The 17,567-nt window shown below is 39.3% G+C and overlaps 1 long non-coding RNA gene across 1 annotated transcript; it reads right to left on the reverse strand.

The window, feature by feature from the left end:
• Positions 1–558: 558 nt before the first annotated feature.
• Positions 559–15,798, reverse strand: LOC146857828 (uncharacterized). The gene is made up of 3 exons (XR_014979617.1): positions 15,763–15,798; positions 13,694–13,761; positions 559–770 (listed from the first exon to the last, which is right to left on the reverse strand). It is a non-coding gene; the product is annotated as an uncharacterized LOC146857828 (long non-coding RNA).
• Positions 15,799–17,567: the final 1,769 nt, after the last annotated feature.

Raw genomic sequence — 17,567 nt, forward strand, 5'->3', positions numbered from 1 at the left:
TCGGAATCGTCTAATCTCTTCATTGAAAAACCACAAACTCGTAATTTCTGTTAATCAATTATTTGTTTATCTAAATGTTGTTTGCAATCAATACTAGCATTTTGGTCAATCAAAGTTTAGAATTTGGTTCAATCAGCACAAATCGCATGTCATTTATATTTACCTATTCTTGCTATCTGGATTTTTCCTAATTCATTTGGCTCTGCATAACTGAATTTTGTTGTTAATTGTCCCAATAAAGCAGGCCAAAGCTCATAGTCCGAAAGTTCTTTGCTCAGCATGTTACAGTCCCAAAAATCTCCAAAGGACCAGAAATCGTGCAAGCATCTGTCATCGCCTGTGGGGTCGATAGGGGTGTGCAGTCATCGAAAACCGCAGAATGCCAGCCGCTCCCTATTCTACTACCCCTTTTATAATGAAATTCGGGATAACATGAAACATTCTTAGACTAAAGAAGCAGATGATTGGTCACTTTGATGAAGTTTTAATATCGTCCGATATAACGTCAGACTAGGTTCTCATGGATTTTGCTGGTTCACTTCCTCTGTCCATGTCGTCCTTATGCTACAATGTAAAGTTTTGTTTATATGTCCCAATTGTTCATTTAGACCATGTTCCTATCCTTGACCAGGAACACTGTGCTTCTAAGTGAGGTTGCCTGGAGGTCTACGGAGCCATCCGAGTCTGCGCAGTAGGCATCGCGCTCACGAGACGGTGGCCACTTCCGAACTCCATTTTGGATGCCATGTTTTGGTAGGCCCAAATGCCAACTTAAGCGAAACAAACACAAAAGAATAATTAATACACAGAAATGAAGATTCTAATGCTAAACCCTCACTAATCCCTTTATGTATTAGTATTTTCCTAGCTTTTAGCGACATTTAAAGTAATAAAACTCACCCTTCGGTCCAAAACGGGAACGCAAACATCACAAAAGTGACATAAATCATGCGATATCCTATTATCACACGTACTACAATTAATAGGCGTACAAATTTTTGTTATTAGAGTTATTCTGCCATGCAAATATCAATAAGTCCCACGTGTAATTGGTGTTTAATGTGCAAATAGTTGATTAATATAACACTGCAAACAGTTAATTCAAATTATTATGTAAGTAGGTTATGTAATTAGTATTTTCATGCAAAATAGAGGAGGTTTACAAAATGTTGCTTTACCTGCTCCATCAATCCCCCATTTGGTGATTTTTAATATCACCACAAATCCCTTAAATTTTGATAAAATGTATAATAGAGATGAATTCAGATTTCTTTACGTTTTGTTAGATCACATAATTGTTTCCCCTGTCTCTTCCTCTTTTGTTTTCTTATACATATTCTCTTTCCATTCTTCTAATTCTATCTCCTCCATTTCTCTTTCTTTTCTTTCTTTCTCTCTTTTCTTAGTAGCTTCTTTTTTTATATGTTTTTGTAATTTTCTTTTCTTGCTACATAAGTATCCTAGTCTCAAAATTAATACAAAAAATATCACACATGTTACTGGAAATAAAATCTTACCAATAAAGGTACTACCTAATTTTAATAAAAAGTCCTTAATAGTAGAAAACTTTTTCCCAATCTTCTCCCAAATACCTTCAACCTCCAGTGGAACAATCTCCTCATGCAAATCAGTTATATTCTGTATGTACGTGTTTAAATCTTGACTTTCGGAATATAAGTACAACAATGTTGAACCTTCAGCATTCCACAGACTCCACCCTCTTTTGCCAAAATTATATCAAGGGCAAGTCGATTTTGCATTACCATGGCTGGCATGGTAACCATTTCGGTGTTTACCAATAAAAATCCTCCAGCAGTGCTTGTTGACAAGTGATCCACTACTGTTGATAATTTTCTAATTTTATGTGCATTCAGAGATATTCCAACTGCTGGTATCAACGCTCCAAAAATGTCTCCTACAATTTCTGCCCAAGATTCTCTTCTTCTACGTGTTAGTTGTCTACCTATCTCATGTGCACCACCTTTTCCTCTTCCCACATGAAATATCTTTTGGAAAACCAGGCCTAGATAACATGTGCCATACCAATGGTCTGGTAATCGATAATAAGCTTTGTTCCCGCAGATAAAATATAATCCAGGAAATACCGGATCATTTCCTCCTTTAAATCCCCATCCTCCCATGATTCTATAAGTATCATGGCAATCACTTGCACCTATGAAATACTTATCATACACAGTTTCATTTCTTCTAATACACAATTTCCCTTTTTGAGGCCAATCTAAAGCCATTGCTGGACTAGCTTCTCCTTTCAAATGTTTTTCTCTTTCAACATCCCAAACTGTCTTATCTTCTTTTCCCTCTGGTACCTTCTTTTGCTTTTTTATTCTCCTCTCTTCTACCATATCTAAGAAAGACTTCTCTTCTCTTTTCAGACTACAAGTGAGATTATTCTTGAATACTAACTTCAATGTTAATTCTTTGGGGGCATATCAACAAGGGCTTTATCTCTGCTTTTTTGGCTTTAAAAGCCAAAAAAGGAGAGATAAAACTAGCGCCCTATCAACAACAGGGTGCTAACATGCAAATTTGCATGTTAGCACCCTTTTACTCTACGCTTCCCCTTGCATCTCTAATGAGATGCAAAGAGGGCGTTACAGAGTAAAATAATAGGAGAAATGTCGTTAAGCGACATTTCTCCTATTATCAAGAATGTCGCTAACCCTGTTAGAGACAAAAAAAGCAGCGCTAACCACGGTTAACGCTTCTTTTTTACGTCTGGTATTTTTCTTACTTAGCCATGATATCCTATGGAAGGAGGATTTCATGGCTAAGTTTGCCTGTCCCTATCAACAAGGTAACGTGAGATTATCGCTGGGTTTCCAGCGATAATCTCACGTTAGCCTGTTAGCGTGAGGATTTTTATCGCTATTGAGATAAGCGTTGCTAATAGCACGCTATCTCAGCGATAAAAATTCACGCTAGCCGGCGATAATTATTCTAGCGCTAAGTGCGCTTAGAGATAATTATCGCCGGTTGTTGTTGATATGCCCCCTAGTTTCTAAGAAAAATTCACCTAACACTTTACCAGGTTTTACCTTATTCAATTTATGGACTACAGGTACTTGTGAAAATATGTCATCTAAATCTGAAAAATATTATTCTAATTTCCCTGTTTTGTAAAACAAGCTTGCTAATACGCTACATGTTATTCCATATGTCACTGGAAGGTGATGGTACGTCACTCCCTCAGACACAGATGTAGGCAAATGCATGCATACATAGCAATCTCTCACATCCATTGTTTTTACATATTCATATAATAATTTTGAGAAAACATTATTAGAAAAATCATTTATGGACCTATCTTTATGTAAGTAATTTCTATCTATTTTAGTCGGATAAATCTTCTGAATCTTTTCTACATCAGTCTTATTCTCACTATGACCTTCTATTGTTTCTAATGTAACTTTAAATGAAACCATTAAAGCCAACACACTCCACAGAAGCATTAGTAATCCTGTACAACAACAACACATTTTGCATCATCTTTGAAGGAACACACATGTAGATTTTCTACTTTCTGTGTTTGCCATTTCAGAAAATGATCAGTGTCTTTTGACTTAGCCTCGTCTACTTCACAACAAGTTTTGCCTAAACCCAAGGCTCTAAGCACCTACTTGGTTCTTTTCTGTTATGTCTTTCATTCAGTAATTTTTCAAGTTTCTCTTCTGGAGCACTTTTGTCTCCTCAGTTTGGCATTTGATCGTCTTTCACTTTTCTCTCACAATCTTGATTCAGAATTTCCTAAACATCCGTCTCTTCCCCGATGTCGGACAAGATAACTCTCAGGATTTACGATTCTTCGTCGTCCTCAACCACTTCTGGTATAGTCACCTCTAGATCTCCTTGGCTATCTGTCTCTTCTTGTACTTCAGGAAGTGCCACATATGACCATTCTGGTGACTTATACTTCTGGTTAGGCTTTCTCGTCCACTTGCTTTCCTCTGATGGTGTCTGTTCAACGTCTTTTGATTTCTCTTGGCTGGACACCTCATTCACTTGCTCAGCTCTGGATGATTTTAATCGTGTCAATCTGTTTCTCAGTCTCTTTATCTTGTTTGGCCAAACTTCATCCTTTGCTGGCTTTATTAACTTATTTCCTTTTTCATTTCTCTCAGTTCTCCATGCTCTTTTTCTCAGGACTCGACCTTCTGGTATTTCTTCGTCACTGTCCTCAGATTCAGTTCCAACTTGACTCTTACTTTCAGTAGTCCTTCTTTCCACCACTTCCTTTTTCTTATCTACTTCTGTCCCTCCTCCTGGTTCTTGCACACAATCTTCCTGCTGACTAACTGTCCCTTCTTCTACCTGGATGTATGGTTTCCCTATATCTCCTCGGGGTCTTCCGGAACAATCTTTCCCTTTCTCTCTGTATCTGGTACCTCACCATCTACTTCTGTTATTTCAGGTGGAATTTCTCTTGCCTTTTCATGCAGAACTTCTTTATCAAGAATTCCTTTGACAGTCTCTTCACTGTTTTTGTTTACACTCTTATGTGCTTGTTCTGGTTCAGTGTCTGATTCTGAGATGGTGTTAGAAATTTGCAATCTTCTCCTTAATGGTAGATTCTCTGGTGCTACACCGGAACTTGGTTCTGATTCCCCCCTCTCAGGAGTTGGTCTTGCTCTTATTTCTTCTGTATCTGATTCGGAACTTGTATCAGATTCTTCAAATTCTTCTTCTTCTCTGTTATCCACTGGATTTGGAATTCGCAAGGTATGACTAGCATGAATCCAATTCTTCAATCCTGCACATTTTACAGCTGTCGTTGTGGTCAGGATCACCTGATGTGGTTTACCGCACCTTGGGACCAAACAATTTCTTCTTCTATGCACTTTGATTCTTACCCAGTCACCTGGGCTCAGATCATCAGCTGGCTTCAAGAGTGGTTGCATTCGAACCAACCTGATGAAACACAGAATGAACGGAGTCAGCCAATCCCTTGCAATAATACAACACCAAGTCATCAGGTATAGGCAATAGCTTGTTGACAGGTATGAAAACATGTCTCATTACTCTCCCCATCACTATCTCATGAGGACTCAAGCCAGTATTCCTATCCGGAATAGATCTAATAGTCATGAGTACTAGAGGCAAGACATCAGGCCATTTCAAACCTTTTTCCCAATCTGTTTTTAATGGTGCCATATACTCGTTCCACCACACCAGAAACCTCTGGGCGATAGGCACAATGTAGTTTCTGTTGTACATTCAATGCTTCACAAATTAATTTCATGATTTCATTTTGGAAATGTTTTCCTCCATCTGACTCGATTGTGACTGGAAAACCAAATCTGGGAATAAACTCTCTCAATAGTAGCTTTGCTACTGTAATTCCATCACTCCTTCTAGTTGGGTATGCTTCCACCCATCGAGAGAACAGACAAACTATCACTAGAACATACCTCAACCTGTTGCAGGGCGGCATTTCAATGATGTCAATCTGCATTCTTCTGAAAGGCCCTCCTTCTCGTCCTATCGTTCCCAGACTTACCACTGTTTTTCTTCCAGGATTGTATTGCTGACATATAAGGCATCTTTGACAAAGGCTTTCCGCTACAAGTCTGAATTTTGCACTTTACCATGTCTGTTTGAAAAGTCTGATCATAGCATCTCTTCCTACATGTGCTTGTCCATGATACATCCGTGCCATGGTAGAAACCATGCTATCAGGCATGACTGGTCTTCCATCCCGATAAATCCACACATGATCTGTCTCCCGTGGTGCACATCCTGCTTTTACCCACTGTCTCCTTTCCTCATCTCCTGCTTCTTCCTGTAACTGACTCACTTCTTCCCATGTATTCACAGTGTTAGTAAACAGCAAGGGACATGAATTCAGTTCTTTTTCCCTACCACGGTTAACCGAATTCTGATTTTGTGCACAATATTGAGCCATATCGTTGATTTCCCGCTGAAATGTAATCAGCAGACTTTGAATGTGCAGCACATTGCACCACTGCTAATTGCTTAGGTAGCTGTATAGACTCAAGCAATTTTCCAACCACTTCAGCATTCCTTATAGGAGTTCCACTCGATGTCAAAAACCCTCTTTGGGACCAGATCTGCCCAAAGTCATGCACCACACCAAAGCCATACTGACTATCAGTTATCACAGTCACTCTCAGACTCTTTCCCAACTTGCATGCTCTTGTTAATGCAAAAGGTTCAGCAACCTGGGCTGATTTCACTCCTTTCAGAAAAGATGCTTCCAGTACAGCTGCTACCGTACATACTGCATACGCCGCACTCAAAATTCCCTCATCCGTTCTCAGGCATGATCCATCCACAAACATCACATAGTCACTTTCTGTCAAAGGTACATCTTTTATATCAGGACGTGATTTGGTACAAAAATCAAGCACTTCCAAACAGTCATGATCCACATCATCTCTGACTTCCACATTCCCCGCATCAGGTAACAGTGTTGAAGGGTTCACATTCAGACATCTCACAAGGCTCACATTCTTTGCAACTAATATGACGTTCTCATATTTAGTCAGACGACTATGTGTCATAAACTGAGTGCGGCTCCTGGTTAAGAGGATTGCCACATCATGAGGTACAAACCCTCTCACAGGATATCCCATCACTATTCCTTCGCTCTGTTCCAGACTCTTACAAGATGCTGCTACAGCTTTCAAACAACCAGGCAGTGCCACAGCTACAGGGTCTAATATAGCTGAAAAATATGCAATTGGTCTTCTCAATTTTCCATGTTTCTGTACTAGTACAGAAAGTGCACATCCATTTCTTTCGCTGCAATAGAGTTCAAATTCTTTCTCATAATCAGGCATGCCAAGGGCTGGGGCTTCACACAAACCATCTCTCAATTATTTAAAACCCTTCAACTCTTCTTTATTTAATTCAATACATTTTACATCACTTTTTGTCAAGCGTACCAAAGGTTTTGCAATCAATGAGAAATTAATAATCCACTGACGGCAATATCCAACCATTCCCAGAAATATTCTCACTTCTCTCTGAGTCATTGGAGCTCTCATTCCTTTTATTATCCTGATTCTATCTGCAGTTACTTTTCTTAGCCCTTTTTTATGGCCTAAATATTGTACTTCTTTCTGACAGAATTGCAATTTCGATGGGGATACTAAGTCCTCCATCTGCCAAATGGTTCAACAATGCAACGGTATCCACTACACAAGCTTCTCAAGTTCTCGATGCCACAAGTAGGTCATCGATATATTGGACCAATACCGAACTTTCAGGCATTTTTAAATCTTCTAGGGACTTTTTCAGAATCTGATTAAATAGTGAGGGACTCTCTGTATACCCCTGTGTGATTCGGCACCATGCCAAAGTACGTTCGCCAAACCGGAACGCAAAAATCTGTTGGCTGTCAGGGTGCAAAGGAATGGAAAAGAAAGCATGACACAAATCAATCACTGTGTACCATTCTGCATCATGAGAAATCTGATAATAAATCACAGATGGATTTGGTACAATGGGACAACATGATACAACGATTTTATTTATTTTTCTCAGGTCTTGCACTATCCTGAAAGTTCCATTAGGCTTTTTCAGACCCATAATTGGTGAACTACATGGACTGCTCATTATTTCCCTCAAAATACCTTGTTCAATCATTCTGTCTATTATAGGAGTAACTCCTGCAATTATCTCGGGTGTCAATTTGTACTGTGGAATATTTGGGTAACTAACTCCTTCTTTTACAGAAATTTTTACGGGATCTACATTTTTCATTAATCCCACATCTTCTCCTGTGAAATCCCATACCTCCGTTTTTACTGTTTTCTACTATTCTTGAGGCAATTCCTCTGGGTCAAATACAGCAAATGCCTCAGTAATTTCAGGTTCCATATTAGCTATAGTCCTCATCTGGAGTTTCAAAAGGTATTCCATCAGGAGTACCGAATATTGAGCTGTTAATTTTGCACAGCAAGTCTCTCCCTAACCTTTTTACAGGGCTTGAATCGCACACAACAAAACCGTGCATTTCAGAAAATTGCCCTATTTAACCTTAACTGGTTCAGTGAGATACGTTTTTATCTGTCTGTTGGATACTCCAACCACTTGGATTGTTTCATCCGAGAGAGGAAGATTTTTGACATCAGCTGACCTAGCAGTTGAACGAGTAGCACCAGTATCTACTAGGAAAGTAATGTTTTCGTCATTTACCTTTCCATCCACAAAAGGGCATGTCTGGTCTACTTCTAGAGTTGCGCCAAGTACGCACTCTTCTTCCTCCCCTTGGCACCGTCAATAGCTTTCTTCTGACTCACTCTCATCGCGTTGTAGCCAATACTGCGAAACAGCACTAGCACGCGGCAGTTTCGTTACCTGTTCTTCGTTGTAGAATCCTGTCTCATTACTGTATTTCTGAGGAATTATGCTCTGTGGAAAAGGCAGTTTTGGCACCTGACACTGTTGAGCAACAACCTGCTGCTGTCGCTGCGGTTGACAACTCACCTCATTCTGCACCTGTGGATTCAATGATGCATTATCGCCATTAGCACCTGGGGGAAATTTTCACTCGGTTCTCCAATGCCCTATTCGTCTGCTGTCATGACATGGCCACTTCTTTTTAGCTTCTTCTATGCTAATCTGTCCTTTCCCTTTCCCAATGTTGGTTCTTTGTTTCATGCTAGTACCATTTGCTTGTTCAATCAGTTGGGCTTCCTGTCTCTCTGCCACTTTTACTAGAGCTCACATGAATTTTTCTTTTAATTTACGCTGCTTGGCTTCAATCTCATCACTAAAATATTTTGCATGTCTCAGTACTTTATCTATCTTTTTATTTTGCCAATCCACTGTATGCTGTTTAATCATTTCACTTACTTCAGGACGCAACCCATACACAAATCGATATACAAAATGACTCAAATCCTTCTCACTCAAATTTTCATCACCACTGTATTGTTTAAAAGCCAACAACAATCTCTCATAGTAGGCATGTACAGATCCTTTAACTTCTTGATGAGTTCTATCAATTTTTACCCAATCAGTTTCTTTAGGAGGCACTTTATTTTTCAGGAAGGTAACTACCTGTTCATATGTTCTCATTACTTTTGGATCAGGAGCCCCTGTTTTTGGATCTCTAGGGTATTCTTGAGTAGGCCAACCTATTGTAATTTTACATTCTGCCCATAGGTCTGCTGGCACAATTATGTCAAATAAACTGTTCAAATAAATCCATAGTACTTTTGATAATATTAAAAACCTGTCTACCTGCCTATACCATTCAATCGGCTTCTCGCGCAAGCGAGGAAAGTCATTGGTGAATGATAAAATGTCTTATCTAGTCCAGGAGACATGCACATAGACTCCGCCTGGAATCTCCCTCATGGAATATTCAGTTACCACTTTTTCTTTTTCTCTTACTGGGAAAGCTGCATACGTTTTGTCTGTTGCATTGTCTCGTTTTTGAAACCACCTACTTTTCCATTTGTCTACATCGCCCCATTTTCTCAGTCGAACAATTAGATCTCTAATTTGCGTCATTCTTCCTGTAGTATTCAAATTTTCAATGTCCTTTTCAGAAAAGTCTACTCTGTATGGTTTCTTTAATGATTTTATTTTTTCAAAGTCGTCACACATTTCACTTGCTACTTCTTCCAATTTTTCATGTACATTTCTTGCTCTCCATGTCATACTTTTGCATAGAAACATTAGTTCTTCATCCTGATATGCTTTTAATTTTTCTGTAGGAATAGTTCCTACTATTAATTCTTCTAAAACTATTTTTAATTTAGCCACATCTAAAGGTCGAGGTTCAGCATCTTTTTGCTGTAAACTCCTTAACCATTCACTTAATTCATCAGAAGTAGGACCTACAGGAATTGTTTCATTTCGTGTTGGTTCTAAACTTTTTGGTCACTCTGGTACTGATCCTGTCGTCATTATTGCTCTATTCGCTAAACTCTGATTTACTGTCAAATTTTTAGGAGTACTTAGTCCAAAAGTTTCTACCACTTGTCCCCATGGATTTTCTCTTGAACCTCTTCTTTCCATTTCGGTTTGTTTATTACTGTTATAAGGAATTGTCAAACAATGTTCACTATCCTTTTGGTTATCAAAAATTGGCATTACGGGTCCTATTGTTACAGGAACAGTTACAGCTTCCATGTTTTTAGTCAATTCCCTAATTTTTTCAGTTAACTCTAAAGTAGTTCTGGCTAATTCAGCTGAATTTTCATTTGTCATTTTACCAGGTTGTGCATTTTCTGTTTCTCTAAAGGGATTATTTCTTCCTACCTCAGGTGGTATTGATTCAAACTTTATATTTTGTGGTGATTCTTTTACTGGGGCACTTGGTGTCAACAATGTGTAATTTGGTTGGTACGGGGTGGATTTTTATAAAACATGTCCTCAAGTACATTATCCTCCGACTCATGCACACCATACTTATAACCCTCTGATCCTGTATTATTTCTCTTCTCTGTACATTTTCTACTACTAGTCTCTTCAGCATTTCTCAAAGGGAACATACCATCAGCCATATTTGCACTTCGCCATCTCCTCATTCTGTCATCATGATTCTCTTGTCCACATGGTCTACCAAACATATATTTGTACCTTCCGCCACTCTGCTGTCGTTCTCTGTCATACATCTCATCTTCCCATTCTGTCAATGCTTCAAACTGAGTAGGTCTAGGTCTCGGTTCTAATCTCATCATTCTTTCTCTTAAATTCCTTAATACCGCTAAATTGAATGAACCATGTTCCGGAAATGCTAAAACTCTATCATCTTTTGTATACATTGCCCAATTGTCTAACCAAATACATGTATGATATCCATATTTCGCAACCATAAAGGATGCGGGTGATTTCGGTGGAGGCAGCAACTGTCCCTCTCTAGTTACAATCGGTTTATCCTTTTTAAATAAGTTCTTGATCTTTCCGAACCAGGATTTTGTCTCTTTCTCTGGTGGATCGTAATACATCATTTTATTTTCTTAGTATCGCTAGATTTCTCCTACGACTATTCTGTTTGTCTTATCCAATCGTAGTGCGACTCACACTAACGCACCAATCCGGAGCGTCTACGTCACCCTGTAATTCTCCACTCCTAGCGCGGCGTACACTAACGCACCAATCAGGAGCATCTACATCTATTCCTGATTGGCCAATCCCAGCGCGGTCTTTTCTGACGTCAGCTTTTCTCGCTACTCCTGCATCTGCTGACCCCTCCTTTACAAAATTTATCGGCAAACTTTCTTTACGTTCCCTTATACTCAAAATCTGTTAGTAACGACATAAAACCGCCACCATTATCTGTTTCGCTAACAAAAGAGATAGTCTTGACCTTTTTCACAAGGATTCCGTCTTTCCCGAGAGCAGCGCTTACCTCTGACCTACTACAGAATCATTACACTCGCAGATAAATTAGCACTTCCCTCTACCTTACCCTTCTAGCAAGCATTAACTAATCGTTTCTCTGGAGATAAGACACCTGTTGGAGACGCACTGCTCCTGAGAAATAAGACCAAAGTTTCACAATTAAGTTGAATGCTATTTCATTCACACACATTCAAACGGAAAATGTAGTTCATTCACACAGAATCCTGTCTTTCCCGATAGCAGCGCTTACCTCTGCCCTACTACAGAATTATTGCATTTGTTAATAAAGTAGCACTTCCCTCTACTTAATCCTTCTTACAGCTTAGGGAACACCTATTACCTTTCCAGTGATAAGCGTAATCAGAGTTCACGTGGACTCCTGTTACTTAAGACCAACATTTCACAGTTGGCCTTTGCTACTCATTCACCACTTTCACACAGAAATGTCCCTAACGATAACACACGGCGATGTTACCAAATCGAATCCAGACAATGCGTTGCGCAACTTCAATCGTCACATGTTTTTCCCGTGTACCTACAGGGCAACAAATAATTCACCATGTGACTTCACTTGCCACAGGCCATCCGACTTCCTACATCCCAGAAGTCTTCAAAACAACATAGAACGCAACGCGACTCAACATAGAATGTTAGTACATAAATCAATACTCATCCAAACATCCGCAATCAATAATAAAAAAATCGGAAATAAGCAATAATCACCAAACTAGCCAATAATAACCATCATTCTGCTACCAGAAAAACTGATCCAGCAAGAGAAAAAGACCGGGGGAAAAAGAGAGAGCAAAACAGTTTTACACAACTAATCCTTCCCGTGTCGCAGACCCGACGTCACACTAGCTCATTCACACACGCAGCCATTGGTGGGGCCCATAACACCAACACTCACACTAACTCCACTCACGAGTCTACACGCAGGAGGGATGATAAATCAATCGCTTGACAAGGGGGGAGAGTACCTTATTACCTATAGGGAAGAAAAGTTATTTTACAGAATATACATTAGCATCACCCCCTATAGGATCCTAACCTTAAACATCAAGGCACTCCACCACTTGGTCGACGGACCAATTAGTTGGACTGGTTGATGGTGATTTAGAACCAGCTAAAACACATTTAAGCCTCTGAATCCTCTAATCTCTTCATTGAAAAACCACAAACTCGTAATTTCTGTAAATCAATTATTTGTTTATCTAAATGTTGTTTGCAATCAATATTAGCATTTTGGTCAATCAAAGTTTAGAATTTTGTTCAATCAGCACAAATAGCATGTCATTTATATTTACCTATTCTTGCTATCTGGATTTTTCCTAATTCATTTTGCTCTGCATCACTGAATTTAGCTGTTAATTGTCCCAATAAAGCAGGCCAAAGCTCAAAGTCCGAAAGTTCTTTGCTCAGCACGTTACAGTCCCAAAGATCTCCAAAGGACCAGAAATCGTGCAAGCATCTGTCATAGTCTTTGGGGTCGATAGGGGTGTGCAGTCATCGAGAACCGCAGAATGCCAGCCCCTCCCTATTCTACTACCCTTTTTATAATGAAATTCGGGATAACATGAAACATTCTTAGACTAAGGAAGCAGACGATTGGTCAATTTGATGAATTTTTAATATCGTCCGATATAACGTCAGTTTAGGTTCTCATGGATTTTGCTGGCTCACTTCCTCTGTCCATGTCGTCCTTATGCTAAAATGTAAAGTTTTGCTTGTATGTCCCAATTGTTCATTTAGACCAGATTCTACTGACTGAAGTTTGGCAGTCCCCCATGTTCCTATCCTTGACCAGGAACACTCTGCTTCTAAGTGAGGTTGCCTGGAGGTCTACTGAGCCATCCGAGTCTGCGCAGTAGGCATCGCGCTCACGAGACGGTGGCCACTACCGAACTCCATTTTGGACGCCATGTTTTGGTAGGCAGAAATGCCAATTTAAGCGAAACAAGCACAAAAGAATAATTAATACACAGAAATTAAGATTCTAATGTTAAACCCTCACTAATCCCTTATGTATTAGTATTTCCCTAGCTTTTAGCGACATGTAAAGCAATAAAACTCACCCTTCGGTCCAAAACGGAAACGCAAACATCACAAAAGCGACATAAATCATGCGATATCCTATTATCACACGTACTACAATTAATAGGCGTACAAATTTTAGTTATTAGAGTTATTCTGCCATGCAAATAGCAATAAATCCCATGTGTAATTGGTGTTTAATGTGCAATTAGTTGACTAATATAACACTGCAAACAGTTAATTCAAATTATTATGTATGTAGGTTATGTAATTAGTATTTTCATGCAAAATAGAGGAGGTATACAACATTTTGCTTTACCTGCTCCATCAACATCACCATGGTAATCTCTATATTCCAAATTATGGTTTGCAACATCAAGTTTTAACCTAGGTACATGATTCCAAAATGGAGGTGTTATACAGGAATCCAGAAATCTATAGCTACTGTTCAACAATATTTTGGTGGCCAACATTAAGTTCCGATGTTAAGAAGCATATCACAACTTGGACAGGTTGAGCTCAAGGTAAAGCAGAGCACAAAAAAACAGAAGGTTTGCTACGCCCTATTCCTAATCCACCTAGCCTGGGGCATGCTATCTCCATAGATTTGATCATAAAAATGCCTCGCAGTCAAGGATACACGGTCATTCTAGTAGTGGTGGATCACTTAACCAAAAAGGTGCATTTCATAGCTTTCATTAAATTACCTACTGCTATTAAATTAGCATGCATTTACTCACAAAATATTCTCCGATTACATAGCATTCTTAGAGTGATCACAACTGAACAAGGCACTCAATTCACTTCACTTTTTTGTCAAATGTTATGTTCAGTGTTGAAAATAGATACTCGCTCATCCATTAGCTTTCACCTGGACACTGATAGTAAAACAGAACACTTAAATCAAACATTAGAACAGTATTTTGTTTGAGGCCAGGTCTGGTGGCTCAGTGGACTAATGCGTCAACTGCAGGGGGCCTGTGTTCAATCTCATGGTTACAGGTTCAAATCCCGGCAGGTCCACTCAGCCTTTCATCCATCTGAGGTTGATAAAATGAGTACCATTGAGTTGGGTAACAACAAACATCTGTTATTCAGCGCCACGATGCCTGTAGTGGTGAACATGCGGTTTACAAATACACATGTTATTTTATTTTAGGTGTTTAGCAATCACTCAGACTGAAGATTGGAGCAGGCCTTTGTGGGTGGCCAAGTTTGTTTTATCATAATTCAGAGCACGCTACCTTGGACTATTCCCTTTTCTATTGCACAAGTGGTCATCATCCCAACATTCTTCCATTTGAATGGCCTGCACCTCCAATCACCCCACAGTGGAGGAGCATAACAGGGACCTACAGTCCATTCTAAAATAGGCTAAAAAACACCTTGAGTTAGCAAAACACAGGAATAAGTTTTATGCTGAAAAAAAGCATTCCACAGAAGCTCAGTATCAAATTGGTATCAGAGTTTGGTTATCCACCAAATATTTTATGTTAAAAGGCAATAGGAAACAAACACCAAAATTCATAGGGCCACCCTTAACATGAAGATAACGACCCACAACACTCCAGGTACATTCTATATTCCACGTTTCATTACTGAAACCCTGTCATCCACAAATGTATGTAGAAACTACCCCAGCTCCCATTGAAGTAGATGAAGAAGTAGAATATGAAATCAAACATAAACCTAATTATACAAAAATACGAGGTCAAGTCTACTACTTAATTGACTGGAAAGGGTTCGGTCCCGAGGAAATGTCTTGGGAAATAGCTAGTCATCTCCAAGCACCATAATTACTACGCAATTTCTACAGGCAGAATCTCACCAATCCATGTCACCCACAGCAGTTATTAAGGGGTGTGGGGGGGGACAGCCATGGCCATCCAGTTTACAGAGTCAGCTGTTTCACAGAACATCCCAGGTGGTTGGTCTATTTGGGTACATTTGTGGAGATGCAAAATGATGGTTCCTAAAGCTTTGAACGCGGGGGGGGATTCACAAATGTTAAAATGTAATAGAACTATACCAAACAAACATAATTTAAGACTGTTGGTAAAAGGAAACAACGTTGTCAACTAATCGCTTATGAATAGACTTTGAAAGCACATTGCAATCTATCTGGAACAATCCAGAAGGTCCAGGAACAAGCCAGGAAGTTCTGGAACAAACCAGTAAATAGACACTGACATCACATGACAATCCATCTGGAACAAGCCAGAATGTTCTGGAACAAGCCAGAATGTTCTGAAAACAGCCATGTGATGGTGGCAGCCATCTTCGATTTCAGGAGGGTATACATACCACTCTATGGGACCTCACCCTTTGCTAGGCAGTCAGTGTTACAGTGAAGACATCACCCGTGTTTCTCCCGCCAATCAAACTTACCTGCCCATCCAGGAAATCTTACTCTGTGAACCTTGCGCTTCCTGGGAAGAGTTCTCGATGATCTGCAAGAGATAAAAGAGACACGAGAAAGCTAAGTACATTTAATGTTTACCTCCTTTATGCGCTCATGCAAGTCAGGAACTTGAGACAAAGTAATCATGATTGAGCAGCAGTAAAAGAACTTGGTGGACAAAAATGTAAGATACTTGATTATTTACAAGGTACTTAATTATTATTCGGTGAATCGCACAATCTGCGCTAACCAGAGAGAGACATTAAGGAAACCACGCAGCATGTGCCACATCCAGGGACTGGTTTAATTCTAGTGAAGAAAAAACTAGAAGAGAAAGAACTAATGTGCAGGTATATTGAGTCTAGATTGAGAGAGAAAATTTAAATGATTGAAACTGTAAATCAAAAGCTGTAAAGGGCTTTTTGAAAAACAAATATATATATATTTTTGTTCTTGTTGTTCAGGCACTCGCACACTGAGAGACAGATGAGCCTGAATGATCATCTTTCCTATGAGCTGAGCACTGGGACACTCCTAGGAGTAGCTGTGCTCTGTATACAGTCAGTCAGTCAAATACTTTTATTCGATTAATAAAAATCAAGAAAAGACATAGCAAACAGATAGTCACATAGAATACGGAACAAAAGTTCATCAATTACACTAATGATTATAAATGACATTATCATGGTAAAAAATTAAAATGAACAAATATCATAAGTTCAGTTCAAAGTTAAAAAAATAAATACATTGATATATTTACAATATAATAAAATCTGATAGGGATAAAAATTAACTCCAAAAAGGGGGAACCCCCAACCTTTCACACCAATTCAAATCATAATGGGGTTTAGCCGTATGTTGACACGCTTCTTGTCTATGCGAGCAGCTGCAACTAAAAAGCTTGCTACATAAAATACAATATTAATGCTAGGTAGAAGTTGCAGGAACAGGAGCGCTGGCCTCACTTGTAAAAAACCAGCCTCCTTCAAAATAGGTAACAAGTATTTTTTCCTAATCTGAGCATAGTGTTCACAAAACATAAAAAAATGAAGTGTGTCTTGGGAAAAGTTATCGCAATCACATGGGATTGCGTTATCTGGGGTAGCCCATGTAGGATAAAAGCCAAGCACAAAATGTATTAGATCAAAACGAAATTTGACTAGGAGAAATCGATGAAATGGTTTGGTTACAAAGGCCAAATATGGTTCAAGGCCAGGAACGGTTATAAGCGTATAGTTCCTTCTAACTAATGTTTTTTTTAAATTCTAAATCCTCCCTCTCTGCCGTAAATAGCGTTACTAATGCGGATTTAATCACCGAAACATCCTTTTTGTTAATACTATCGGGGGAGTAGAATAGCTCTGGACGACCCACTAATGCAAGCAACCGTTTGACGTAGGCCAGCCAAGGGATTCTATGGGCTCTATCCAGTGCAAGGCAATCTTTGAGAATCATATGGGTTAAGGAAATTTCCTGGTTAAGCCAGGTTTTTATCCAACATATAACGGGGGCCACTTTTATTAGGTCTGCAACATACCCCATGCCCAACTCTGAGTGTATCGTAAAGGTGGGTGTGGACTGAGGGACGGACAACAGAGATCTTAAAAACATGTTCTCCGCCCTCTGGATGGTATTAGTGTTTGTGTAACCCCAAATGGCAGAGCCATAGGAGGCTATGGCCAAAGCTTTGGCTTTATAAACCTTTAGAATAGCCTCCATAGGGCGAGCACCCAATCGTTTGGCAAAACCTAGTATAGCTACGGCAGATCTTGCCACAGAGTTGCCTTTTAGT

The sequence above is a fragment of the Triturus cristatus genome, chromosome 3_2 (genome assembly GCF_964204655.1).
Source record: "Triturus cristatus chromosome 3_2, aTriCri1.1, whole genome shotgun sequence".
Lineage (NCBI taxonomy): Eukaryota > Metazoa > Chordata > Amphibia > Caudata > Salamandridae > Triturus > Triturus cristatus.